The sequence below is a fragment of the Falco punctatus genome, assembly GCF_963210335.1.
Source record: "Falco punctatus genome assembly, chromosome: Z".
Lineage (NCBI taxonomy): Eukaryota > Metazoa > Chordata > Aves > Falconiformes > Falconidae > Falco > Falco punctatus.
Window position 1 is genome coordinate 43,734,095 of NC_137586.1, and position 13,993 is coordinate 43,748,087.

The 13,993-nt window shown below is 40.7% G+C and overlaps 1 protein-coding gene across 1 annotated transcript in view; it reads right to left on the reverse strand.

Moving 5' to 3' along the window:
- Positions 1-13,557, reverse strand: part of SLC28A3 (solute carrier family 28 member 3) — a 125,031-nt gene extending 111,474 nt beyond the window's left edge. The window contains exon 1 of the mRNA XM_080372755.1: positions 13,548-13,557. The gene's annotated coding sequence lies outside the window, so the exon portion shown is untranslated. The remainder of the gene's footprint in view (positions 1-13,547) is intronic.
- Positions 13,558-13,993: the final 436 nt, after the last annotated feature.

The window sequence follows — 13,993 nt, forward strand, 5'->3', positions numbered from 1 at the left end:
AAAAGTGACCACAGCAAGTAAACCACCACAAAAATAAAAGTAATAAAAAAATTACCTTTAGCAAGTATACTTATGATTAGTAAAGTGAATATATATATACATATCTCCAGCTATTACAAATAACTATCAGCAATCAATAATGTAGTATCAGTCAATAGTATGGCAGCAGTCAATAACAGCAGCAATCAATTATACAGCAACATTCAATAACAGCAGCAAACAATTAGGTATATATTATTATGTTACCATGAACTTTTCATTAGTAAAGAAACTTATCAACAATATAATGGCAGATATAATAGGTTATTTACATGGATTTTTAATATTGGTATCAAATGAATTAGATTTCAGAAGGGGACAGACCATCCCAAAGAGGGGGTCAAACCGATTCCAGAAGTGAGAGGACAAACTGAGCTGATCCCAGAAGAGGGCTCAACACAGGGGGACCGGTGAGATTACAGACTGTCTCACTTCAAGGTGATTCCTGCCACAGTCTGGAGTCAGCTGGGCATTGTCAGTGAGAGCCCAAGACCTTGTAGAAAGTTTGCGTGGAGAATTCAACATGTTTAGAGTAGAAAAAGTATGTGTGGTGAGGAAAGTTCTCAGGGAGGAAGGCTCCACTTCGGATAAAAATTAAGATCCTTTCATATTGTAGAGACATTAGAGGGCATAGGACATCACTGCTTTGAGCAGTCAATAGATGCTGTTAATTTCAATTTTTCACCTGTAACAGCCAATAGATGAAGTTTTCTGTTCTTCCAGAGCAATTTTTATGTTACCAGACTGCTTTCCATCTTTTCAGATGGTAAGGTGCCATTTCAGTCCCTTGTTCTTGCACTTATTAATAGCATCTCAGAATGTCTCCACTTTCTAGGTACCCAAGCTGTACTTCCAAGAGGTCAGCTGTCTTTTTTAAGGATGTTTCTGGTTCACAGACCTAGTTCTCAGGCTTACAGATCCCAAGATGGCAGGCATTTACTGTCAGTATTTTTCAGCAGAAATTTTATTAAGTTCAGTAATTTTCCTCTCTAATCAGGCTGCCTTTCTGGCTGCTCATTGGTGGAACAGCCAAGCACGAGTCTAGCTGCCAGTCTGACAGCAAACCTCACAACTTTCTTCTCAGAGTCCTATTTTTTTTGTCAGATGTTTCTTAGGTATCCCATTCATCCCACTTGATATCATCTTAAATATATATTTTAATTTGGTGTTATTTTGTATCACGTGTGTTGTTGCTTCAGGACTGTAACATTTCCAGAGAAAAGAGGCAAAATTACAGCATTCCAGAACTGTAAAGTGAAGTTTGCTTTAATTAGAAGTCACTTCTGTTCAGATGGGAACAGACCATGGAAATAGATAAAATAATATAGAGGATTTCAGGTTAAGCCTAGCACATATATTCTGGAAGATTGCCACAAATTGTCTACTTTTCTGTCATACATAATGCAAATTGGACAGTCTATGTGTTTTGGAGTCTTCAGATTTTCAAATTCAGGGTAGTATATCTCTATTCAGCTATTACGTAAAGGCTAGTAGTATTCTAAAAAAAAGAAGGCAAGAGATATGCTGTGAGGGAATAACTGATCAGTCTTGACTGCAGATAGTAAACGCTAATTCACAGAAAGGCTGAGTTTGGAAGGCACCTCTGGATTCCTTTGAGTCTGAGCCCTCTGCTCAAAACAGAGTCAGCAAAAGCAGATTGATTAGGGCCATGTCTAGTCTGATGTTGAAGACCTTTAAGGATGGAGATACAACAACCTCCATGAGAAATACGTTCCAGTGTTAGAGCACCTTCACAGCAAAGAAGGCATTTTTTTATGCTTAAATGGAATGTCCTTTATTTAAATTCCTCTTGTTGTTTCACTGAGTACCACTGAGAAAAGTCTGGATCCATCTTCCTTGCTCACACCTATAAGGTATTTACATACATTGATAAGATTCCCCAAGACATCTCCGGGCAAAACAGTCCCTGCTCTCAGTTACTCCTCATGTGAAAGATGCTGCATCTCTTACTTATCTTTATGACTCTTTGGTAGATTTGCCTCAGTATGTTCATCTTTTGTAGGGAGCCCAGAACTGAACACATTACTCCAAACGTGCCTCACCAGTGCTGAGTAACAGGAAAGGATCACCTCCCCTCAGCCTGCTGGTGATACTCCATCTAAAGCAGGGCCTGTTGGCTTTCTTGTCACAAAGGCACATTGCTGCCTTGTGTTCACCTTGTGGACCCTCAGGTCCTTCTCTGAAAAGAAGCCATTCTCTGCCACTGCCCAGGCAGTCAACCTTCAGCATATGGTACATAGTTCTCCCATAATACGTGGGATTATTCCTCTCCAGGGTCAGAACTTTCCAGTTCTTTTTGAACTTAATGAGATTTATTGTTTGCCCATGTCTCCTGACTGTCCATGGTCCTCATAATGGCAACATAGCCATCTGGCATATCAGCCATTCCTCCCAATTTTTTACTGTCTGCAAACATGTTGATGGTACACTGTCCTATCATCCAGGCCATTAATGAAGATGCTAAACAGTATTGGCACCAGTACTGACCACAGGAGTACCCAACCAGGAACTGGCTTCCAAGTGGACTTCACGCTGCTGATAACCTTTTGAGCTCAGCAGTTCACTCAGTCCACCCCACTGTCCACTTATGTAGTCTGTAACTTCATTAGTTTGCCAATGAGGAAGTTCCAGAAGACGGGGTCAAAAACCTGATATGTCTAAAACTCAGTCATTGATTAAAATCAAGATAAACAATACCCACTGCTCTTCCCTCATTCATCAAGCCAATCATTTTATTGTAGAAGGCTATCAAGTTGGTCAGGCATGGTTTTCCCTTTACAAATCCATAGTGACCATTCCCAATCACCTTCTCATCCATCTTACGTTTGGAAATGGTGTCTAGGAGGATTTGCTCCATTGCTTTCCCAGAGATCAAGGTGAGACTGACAGATGCTTTCTTCCAGTCCTCCCCTACTTGCCATGACTGTTCAGAGATAATTGAGAGCGGCCTCACACTGACATAGGCCAGATCCGCCAGCACTTGTGGGTACATCCCATGAGGTCCCATGGACTTCTCCATGTCCAGTCTATTTACACGTTCCCTAACCCTACCCCTCTTCAGTGAGGGCAAGTCTTCCTTGCTCAAGACTTTCTCACAGGTCTCAGGCATCTGGAATTCATGAAGGCTAGTCTCAACAAAGTCTGAGATGAAGGCAGCACTGAGTGCTCTGGCCTTTTGTGTGTCCTTTGTCACCAGATCCCATATCCGCCAGAAGGTCTACATACCCCCCAGTCATCCTTTTGCTGCTGATATGTTGCAGCACTATCAAAACTAGCCAGCTGCAACAAGACTTTTACCATCCCATACCAGGTTACCTTCAACAAGTAGCTCCTGCACCTTGCCCCAGCATGGCAGCCAATCCCCCACAGGGTTTCAAAAGTTCATCTACTGTCCATGTTATTTCTTTACCCTCTTCAGGCCAGTCCACCCTGCTTCTTGCCTCTGCTGCATCTGGAGTCTTCCTTCTCCTGGCTCCTCTTCCAGCCAGCCTCTCCTCACCCAGGCCCCCTTCTTCTCCTGCTGGGGCCTCTCCTTGTCACTCCTACATCCAGGGTGCTCTCTCTCCTCCCTCTGCTTCTTCTGGGTCTCTAATCAGCTGGTGCTCCTCTTCCTCCAGTGTTGTCTCTTTATCCAGTGCTCCTCTTCCATACCCCTTAGAGCTATTTAACTATTTAGCAGGAACCAGCCACAGCTGCACATTATCCACATCAGGCAACCCACCAGCCCTGAAGCCAGCCCTCAGCTGTATATTATCAATGATAATTAACCTGCCTTCATTCTTCTATAATTCTTCTACAATTCCTTTATAATTCTTCTACACTGATACACCTGTAGAAATGCTTCTTGGTGCATTTGGCATCCCCTTCAAGATTCAACTGCAGGAGGGCTTTGGCTTTCCTAACCCTATTCCTGCATGCTCTCTATTCCTACTGAGTTACCTGATCCTGTCTCCAGCTCTTGAATGTTTCATTTTTATGGCTGAGTTTTACCAGGAGCTACTTTTTCACCTAGGCAGGTGCATCCTGCTACTTTTGCTTGATTTCCTTCATGTTGGGATGGTCTGTTCTCGAGCTTGGAAGATGTGATCCTTGAAAATCAAACAACTCTCCTTGACCAGTCTCTGCAGGACTATATCTCGTGGAAATCTTCTAAGCAGGTCTGTGAAGAGGCCAAAGTCTATTCTGCTGAAGTCCAGTGTTGTGATCCTGATTTTTACCTTGTCTTCTCCTCCCAGGACCCTGAATGCTGTCTCATGGTCACTGCAGCCAAGGATACTCCCAGCCTTTAAATTCCTGCTCAGTTCTCCATGTTTGTAAGCATATCATTTCCCCTCACTGGCTTCTTGATTACCTGCCAGAAAGTTGTCATCAGCAATGTCCAGAAACCTCCTCACTGTTTGTGCCCTGCTGCACTGTCCCTTCAGCAGACAATAGAGGTAGCTGGTCAACCACAACCAGGTGCTGGGAAATTCTCAATGAGAACCAAGGCCTGTGAACGTGAGGCTTCTCCGAGACATGTTCAGCTGTTTGTAAGAGTTTATCCTAATGCTGTTTTCTTGGATTTCTTGCTGATTGGGTAAGAAAGACCCAGGAATATGGGTTCCTCTGAGCTTGGGGCCACATCACAAGTTTCAGTGGAGGTGCAAGTCAGCAGCGTGAATTCTATTCCTGTACTGAAATACAAGAGAAGTTCTCATTAGCATCATGGTTTGGGAGACTTGAAGGGTCAACCTCCTTATTTTATACACTGCTTTCTGTGACACATGTGCCTTTTCTCTCCTGCCCACTCATTAAAAAATCAGGAGCAAAAACCTCCTTTTCTTAATTTTTCTGCATGAATACAGGCAAGGAGGACAGTATGAGGTGTTAAATTGTTCCATGTTGAAACCAGTTCTAATCCTATTACAGCTGCGCTGATCTGGTTTCATCAGTCAATCTTTGTTGGTGTGACAGCTGAAGGAAAAAAATAAGGTTCAAAGAAAGTGTATACATGCATGAATACATCCATTTAAGGATGAAATTATATTTTCAGATTTCTGGCAGGTAGTAACTGTTGCATCCAAAGGGCTAGGAATTATCAAGGTAACACCTGCTTTGTGCAAGATGAGGGAACGCTCATTGAAACATCATTAAACAACTAATGATTTTTTACTCCCCCTAACTGTAAACCATGGGGCTGTTTGAGCAGAATCTGAGTGTTAAAAGTACCAATCAGATTTTGTTTTTCAAAAAATACTTCATTTGGCAGCCACATTTTAACAGTATTTTCTAAGTTAAAAGACAAGCAATGTGTTTTTGTTATGAAGTCAGATACTGATAATATAATACACATCAAAGAGGTTGTTTAGAATACAGAATATCCAGAAGTTGCCCTATTTTTATTACCTGGCAGGCAAATCAGCTCTGTGGTATGTGAACAAGTATTTATATTAATACTTTTGAGGAGAATTGGGATACAGTAGTGTAACCAGTATTAGTTTTGTCCACATGTTGCAGAAGCACAGTAAATTGGAAACAGTACCAAGCAATAAGTAGGATGAAGAACAAGTTTTGAATTAATTTCTTTGTTTGTTTTTTTCATTCTTTCTTTTGTCTAAAGACCTCTGTGATTTATGGAGTTGCAAAGCATTCTTTGCTACAGAAAATTCATGTTCAAGCTGAGACTTTTTTTTCATTTGAAGTTTAAAGAAATAAATTATTTATCAGCCCACAACTACTTGCAGAGCTACACAGGTAACTCACTACCTGTGCTGTCGTAAGTGTCCAACTCATGGTTGATTTTTAGAGCTATATTTCTCCATTGTGTAAATAATTTTATGACTTTTTAAATACACTGTATAAAGCACTTTATGATGTTTGTAATGGACTAAAGGAAATCTCACACAGGTATCAAGCTCAAAAACTAAAAAAACAAACCCATAGCTAACTAGGAGATTTATACCACCCTACAGGACCTCTCTTGATTTGAATGTGGTTGGGTTGCTACAAACCAGATTTTTTTATCAAATTGAGGTGTTCCCTAAAAAAATCTAATTAAACCAGTGCAGCTGCTGGCAGGTTTAGCAGATTTAGTAAGAAGGATTGTGTAGGCATTGGGTTTTCTACTCTGTTCAATCCTTTTAGTCTAACAGTGGGGACATTATTTGAAACTTTGCCATGTTCTGGCCTTTTTGAATAGAGCAAATAGTGGTATTTAGTCCTTGTCTTTTAATTCCAAATGAAAAACACCAGTTCTACTTCAGAGAAACACCTCTTTCAAATCTTGGAAGACCAAGTTCATCAGGAGCAATAAAGAAGTAAAACGGAAGTTAAGTTGTGCTTGCAGGAATCAGAGAGGTTAGAAAAACTTTCTAAATCTACTGTTAATTTATACAGTGATCAGAATGGCTTTCCCAGTAATTCATGACCTCTTGGCCCTACTAAATCCATGGCAAAACTTCTGTCTGCATTGAAGAAATCTTGATTTAGACTGACAGACTCATCAGGAGAGCCTATTAGCCCTTTTGTATTCTTCAGTAGTTTAAAGCAAGTTTCATTACACCTGTATGAATATCTCAAAATTCCTTAAGCTTGCACAGATAAAGCTCATTGAAAGAAATTCTGCAACAGCCTATATATGGCTATCATTCCTTTAGGACTGATAGGAAAGTGAAGAGTTCAAAATTGTGATATGGTTAAGCTGATTAATATCATAACCTATAGAAACAATCTCTGTGTCTCTGTATCACAATATTTGGATGAGAAATAGTAGGCTGTAGCTTTTGCATGTATTTAACTTGGGGTTTAGAAATCAAATAATGTAGTATAAGGGGAAACAGAAAATTAGGACATGTGAGGGATGTGTTTTTAAAAATCAGTTTTTTTCATGTTTAATGATAAATGATGTTATTTTGAAACAGTAGTATTAATTATGGGCATAATTGTGAAAAATGAGGGAGTTACATTTCACTATTGTGCTCCTTGTCAGACTAACAGGAAGCTACATAAGTCCTTGGGTTAGAGAGAAGAAAGATCTCTTACTTCAGCACACCCCCCATCTCCCCCTCCCCCTGCCCCCTCCAGTCTTGAGAGTTCAAAAAACCAGGCTGGTTCCTTTTCTTTTCTCTAGATTTACTCACCCATCAGTTGTGCTCCACATTAGCAACACTGACATGGCAGTGACAGGCAGCCATCACACTCCATAGCTCACCACCATACAGGTATTCTTCTCCAGTTCTGGAACTGCACATCTTGAAGTGCCTGTAGACATTACTTTGGTAGCATGTAAGCATTCCCAGGCAGCAGCTTGGGCCTGAGGTTAGCTACTTGCTGTACAGCAATCAGTAAGGTGATGTGGAAAAGCACAATTCACAGATCATTGGTATTATACTGACAGATCATTCAGCAGTTTGAATTCTTTGTGGCTCAGGCATAAGCATGTGGTCACATTTCCTGATTTCCTTTCATTTGAGATTTTATCATTTTTGACAGCATTTATGAAAACCAAAATAAGCCATGGAGAAATCCAAGATCAGACACTTGCTTAGGTTATATTTTAGTGCAGCCACTCTGAAAGTGAAGCAGAGTTATAATGAGAGAAACTCATCCAGTGATGTATAAGACTGAATATATCTGAGTGTTTTGGTAGGTAGAAGTCAAATCAGACCTGTTGCTGTGAAGTCAAAGAGAATTGTGGTGTAAGTTGTGATGTGCAGAATAAGGAGGAGAAGAACTGAGGCTGAGGAGCATTTGTGGTTGGTTTTGTTGGCTCACAAACAAGGCCTTTCATTAGCATCAAAAAGCAGTGTCGTCCTATACTTTCGATATACTCTTAACTAGTTAACTGATTAGCTAATTAGCTAATTTTTTAAATAAGATGCTGCACAGGTAATGGGATAGGAAACACACTTGTCCGGGATTCCTGATGAGGAGAATTGATTCAGTGAGTCACTGATGGAGTGATGACAGAGCAGTCTAACAAGGCTAGACCAAACTAAGAAAATACACTGAGAAAACAAACAGAGCTACTGATGCTCTTAAGAATTGTTGAAGATGTTTGGAGAAGCCTTAAAAAGCACTTGGTGATGCTGACCTGTCAAGAAGATGACCACAGTCATTTAAATAAATCAACAAGCTGCCCATAGAGGGTGGCTGGGCAGAGTATAGTCAGAGAGCTGCAAGAGACAGGCTTTGTGCACTGTGAATGTATTAGAAGTGTACGTGTATGTATGTGCTTTAGCTTCTGTTAATTGCAAAATGAAGGGGTAGGGCTGTGCTTCAGCACAAGCATCCGCTTCTGTTTGCAACTATAGCTGAGCAGGCAACAATGGCTCAATATGCACATTACCGTATGGTAAGAATTTTGTGCATGGATGCAAATGGTTGAAGCAAGAGTATGCATACTGGCCCACAGCAGTCTGAAAGGCAATTGTACAGAAAGCCCAGGAGCAGAGCTAGTTGTGTTCGTTGCCCAGGTAACACCGACTCACATCGGAACCCTCCCTTTGCAACGCTTCACTGCATCACACGCATGCTTTTCAAACTTCTGCTTTCTAGCAACAAAATAACCACAAAGGTCCATTCCCATAGAGAGTGGAACAGACCCTCCCTAGAGATACTTGTATTAAAGGCAATTGTTTGGTGTCATATTTTCACTGAAATCCTTGTTTTTTCTGGGGACGAAGAAGAGTTAAAGAAAGTAATGAGATACGTGGGGCTGATTCATTTGCAGTTTAGTGTTTGCATTGTTAAATTTTAAAATATCATGCATGCTTTAGATGCTATTTTAGTCTAATGGCAAAGTAATGATTATATTAAGTCAGACTTTATTATTACATTGCCCTTATTTTCTTTTTGTGATTCTAAATTCTTTTCCTAATCAATGATCCATGTATGTATTGATGTGCTATGCTATAGCTAGACAACTTCATTGCTATAATGTTGATTGTTTTCCTTTAAAGCTGTTGAAATTCCTTAATGTTTCTTATTAATTTAATGTCAGTAGAAATTAGACAGTGCATAGTACCTTATTATTTTACTAGACAGCTTCCAGTGTGGTGTTCTAAAGACGATGGATCATTAAAAATATTGCATTATTGATGTGGCTGTATAATAAAATCACAATTACTGTGCACTTGTGGTACTGGGCTAGATTGAAATGTTGAACATAATAATCTGTTCACTCACCAGAAAGTCTCAGTGACTAGTCTTACACTTAACACTGTACAGAATCTTACTGCTCTGCATGATTAAACAACTATTAATTTCACCGATGCCTCTGGTCTGGAAGATTAATCTTATTATTAACTTTCTAAAAATAAGATTCCATTACAGAAAGCATTGTACTTTATTAGAACGATGCCTGCTTGTGTATACAGATTCTATCTTCTCAGATTTAATCTCAAGACATTGAGTTAATTGGTATGTAACATAACAAGATATGAAGGATTCTCAACCTGAAAGCTGATGGATTGCATTAGAAATATTTGGGGAATGGGAGAAAGGGAATTCAGATGTATGGATCAGTGTTACTGGCATGTTAGCACCGTAGTTTTGATGTGTTTTGGATGGGAGAGAATGGGTACTAGCATGTATAGGCCTACACTTCTTTATATACCACTTGGTAGTCCCATTTGGAAAGATTGTTGAGACACAGCCCCCCCCTACACACACACACCGCCCCATATTTCTAGCATGATCTTGTCTTGTGGTAGTTAAAGGGCTCAATCCAGGACTCAGCTGTGTTGAGCTGTGGAGCTGCAGCAATAAAATTGTCCCACCTCAGAAGAGCTGCAGACCAAAGGAAATGAGGAAGGCATAACTGAGATGGGGGATGGAGAGGGAAGAGCAAAGCACCATAGAGGGACAGGGTCAATCTATTAGAAAGATGAAGTTTTGCATTAGTTTAGAACATGGAAATTTCATTGACTTCCAGAAAAGATTTGTGCAACTGAAGCTGGCAGGTTCATTGGCTTCCAGGAATGTCTTGGACGTCTTCAGGCTTCTGTCGTTTGGTTCAGTCAAATGATTTTTGGTTGGCCTTTTACTGCAATAACAGAAAGGCACCTAGAATCTATAAGGGGGGGTAGTGTTTCCTGCTGTAAATTTCTACCTATGTTTTTTAGATACTACGGTTTGTCTTGGATTTACTAGCAAAATCAAGAATAGAGCAAATAAGAAAATAGTTCTGAAGGACACTTCTGTAATCACAAAATACCTATTAAATATATTCCCATAAAAATAATCTTGGAATGTGTTATAATTAGTAATAATTAGTAGATAAATATTGAGTAAAGATCAAACTAGATTTTTTTTATATAACTTTAAATGAAAGCTGTTATCTAGAAACGTCAAAGGTTGTCTTTTTCATTCAATTCATGCTTTATAAACCTTGTATATAAGTGTCCCTTGTGCTTAGAGAGACTGCTTCAGACACACTTATTTACTCTGCTGAAGAAAACTCAAACTTTTTTTCTTGAGTTTACATGCTTGTTATATAACTGTAATTGCATTGCTATCACATGCCTACATATACTTTTCCTCTGCCATTTTCAGTATCTTTTATGCACAAAGACAAAAGCTGTACTCTCCTTCAATATTAGCAGTTAAGTTTAAATATAGCTTATTTTAATTATAACTTTTTTTTTTTGTTTGTTTGTTTGTTTGTTTGTTTGTTAGTTTTTTGCTATCGCATTCTTACATTCTAAAAACTCTCGGAAATTCTTACAGATGTAAGCTGCAGATAAAGTCTCCAATCCTCATATAAATAGCAGCATGTAATGCAGTCCAGGAAAAGATTAGCCTCTTATTTTTGTTTTGCATTTCACCAGAATTTCTTTCTGTATGAATGCCTCATTTCTTTTTTCCCTCCATAAATGTAGAACCTGACTCCTGAGAAGTGACTTAAGACAGCACTGTGTCCTGAAGTTCTCACATTTAAATGGCAACAGTGCTGGGTTAATCCCCTATGGATTGTGACCTCCCGTCTTTATGTCTAACAAACCTCACCTCAGCTACAAAAGGCAGCTGATGTAAAGTGTCTCGGTGTCTTGTCAAAGGGATGAAAGAAGTGACATCAGAGAGACTAAGAGCAAGGGGAGTGTCTTTGTTTAGGTATCCCACTAACAAAGTCTGTGCCTATCCCATCACAGCCCATAAGTGTTTCACATTCAAAGCAGGAAAAAAAAGACCATCCAGAGGTAGAAGGTCCTTCAGCATCAGCTTATACTTTTCAAATTTTCTTGGCTATCAGGAACAGTAAAAATAGGGATTTAAAAATACAAACATAAACTGTGCTTAACCTTATCTAACCTAAGAAGTTCTAGTTCCATCATGTTGTACTTGCGTATCGTACCATGTTTCTGTTTTGTTCAAAACCCTCTGTCGTGGTTGAACCCTGGCCGGCAACCAAGCCCCACGCAGCCACTCACTCACTCCCCCTCACCCAGAAGGATGGGGAGGGGAATTGGAAAGGAATGTAAAACTCAAGGGTTGAGATAAGAACAATTTAATAGGCAAAGCAAAACCCACGCGTACAAGCAAAGCAAAGCAAGGAATTCATTCACCACTTCCCATCAGCAGGCAGGTGTTCGGCCATCCCCAGGAAAGCCAGGCTTCATCACGTGTAATGGTTACTCGGGAAGAAAAACACCATAATGTCAAACGCCCCTCCCTTCCTTCTTCTTCCCTCAATTTATATACTCAGCATGACTTCATATGGTATGGAATATCCCTTTGGCCAGTTGGGGTCAGCTGTCCTTGCTATGTCTCATCCCAATTTCCCGTGCCCCCCCAGCCCTCTTGATTTAGTATAAATGTCACCCAGCAACAACCAAAAACATCAGTGTGCTGTCAACATTGTTCTCACACCAAATCCAAACCACAGCACTGCACCAGCTGCTGAGAAGAAAATAAACTCTATCCCAGTTGAAACCAGGACACCCTCTTTACTTGTTCTTCCTAAGTATGATTGTACAACTGTCTGAATTCCCAAATATTTCTGTGTCTTTGAACAGCAATTCTCTCTGACCTCAGGTCCAGAGATGGTGTGAGTTCCTTCATCTGATCCATGAACTGGCTCCCAGTACCAACATTACCTATCCACATCAGCCCGCAAATCAAGCTGGTCTAAACAGTATGCTGGAGGGATGGCGTATTGGCCAGACCCTGCTGTTCCCTTCTGAGAGAGGGAAAGCGAGGGATGTGGGAACACATGGAGTCTGTGGAAAGTCAGATGATTGCCAAGGAGAAGCAGAGGACAGAGATGTGACAGAGACAAACTCTGCATTTGAAACCAAGAGAAAGTTTAGCTTCACTCTCCGGGAAATTCAGCATACATTGCTGTAACCCCTTCATTGTTTTAAATTCCCTTTCAGGGCTTTTGTGTGGCTTGGTTTCTAATTAAAGTCCAGTAACATAAGGATTTCAGGGCACAGCAGGTTTTTTTCTTTTTTTTCTTTATTTTTTCAAGCTAAGATGGCTTATGTAATTGGACTGGTAAGATGCGGTGTACAGTTAAGTATTTAGAAATTCCCGAGACAGCAGGTACTTTGCAAAGCATCTGTCACTTTATCTGTCAAAACTTGCTTGGAACAGTTCCTTGCCAGCCATGATTGTTGGCTGTGGAATTAACAGCAGTCAGTGGAGATGTGGAGAAAGATCACCAGAGATTACTGTATATTATTTGATCTGTCACCATTTGCAAACCCCACATACTGATGTTCAGCATTTTACTTTTATGGACAGGTTTTGCTAGGATCCTGCCTCTCCTTTCTAGCTTCTTACCTGCTGATCTGAAAAGATCCTGGGATCTCTTTCTTTGTTGCTCTCTGAAAACATACAAATGTGACAAAATATTTTCTGCAGTACTACTATTAAATGTCGGTATGGTAGACACTGGGGTCCTTGTGATGATAATACAGCTGGTCAGCATCAGGACTTCCCACAGCTCCTGTATTTCAGCTGCACAGCCCCGAGGATCGCTCCAAAGCTTATGCATCATTCCTTGCGGCCAGCGTCAAGAGTTGAAGGTCTCCGAAGACCACCTGTATCACTGGAGCCTTTTTCTGGCTTTATCCATATGGCTGGACCGTGGAGCTGGTTTTCCCTCCCAGCTCTGTGTTTTCACCTGGCTGTGCTGCAGCAAGGCCCCTCATAGTGGTGGACACCAGAGCCCTGGGCTGGCTGCTCCTCATGGAGCACGGGCTGCAGGGGCATGGCAGCACTGCTGGCAGGGTGGTGGCATGTGCTAGTAAGGGCCCAGTCACATCTCCTGCACCCGCTGAACCCCAGGCCCAGTGCAAGGCATTGTGGCAATGTGAAATAATGTGAAGGGGGATGTTTTTTAGAACGATCTGCGATTCTGCTGGCCCTGTCTGGTGTTTAGCCTGTGGACTGTGCAAATCAGACAGATTGCTCTGGAGCAAAAGATTATGGCTACTGTGGAAAGTTCACTGGAGGTAAAAAGCCTCTCTCTCCATCTAGGAAGGATGAAGAGATCCTAAACATACTCGGGGGAGAAGAGATGTTTTTCTGTATGTCAAGGAGGGTGCTTGGCTCATGCCTGAGCTTTGTACCTTCCTTCAACTTGTGCCTTTGTAGTAAACTTTATATCAGACATGGAAGAGGACGAACCATTTTACAGCTGGCTTCTAGTCTGAGTACTGAAGAATATTTTTACTGTAAAACATGAGCTGCCCTAGGTCAGTTGGAGACCGTCCAATAGTTTTAGAACTATGTGCTTGGTTCTTATTGCTCTTTAAAGCTATTACAAGAGAGGCGGGATATAAATCTATGTTTATTAAGGCAGTATCTGTGTGTATTACACTTCTACAGGCCTGAGGCAGCATATTACTACAAAAATGATATGTAATTCCACTGAATCCCTGAAAAAAAATCTGGATGTAAGAATTGCCTGAAGAGCATTTTACTCAAAACTTGTTTAATGTATATTTGC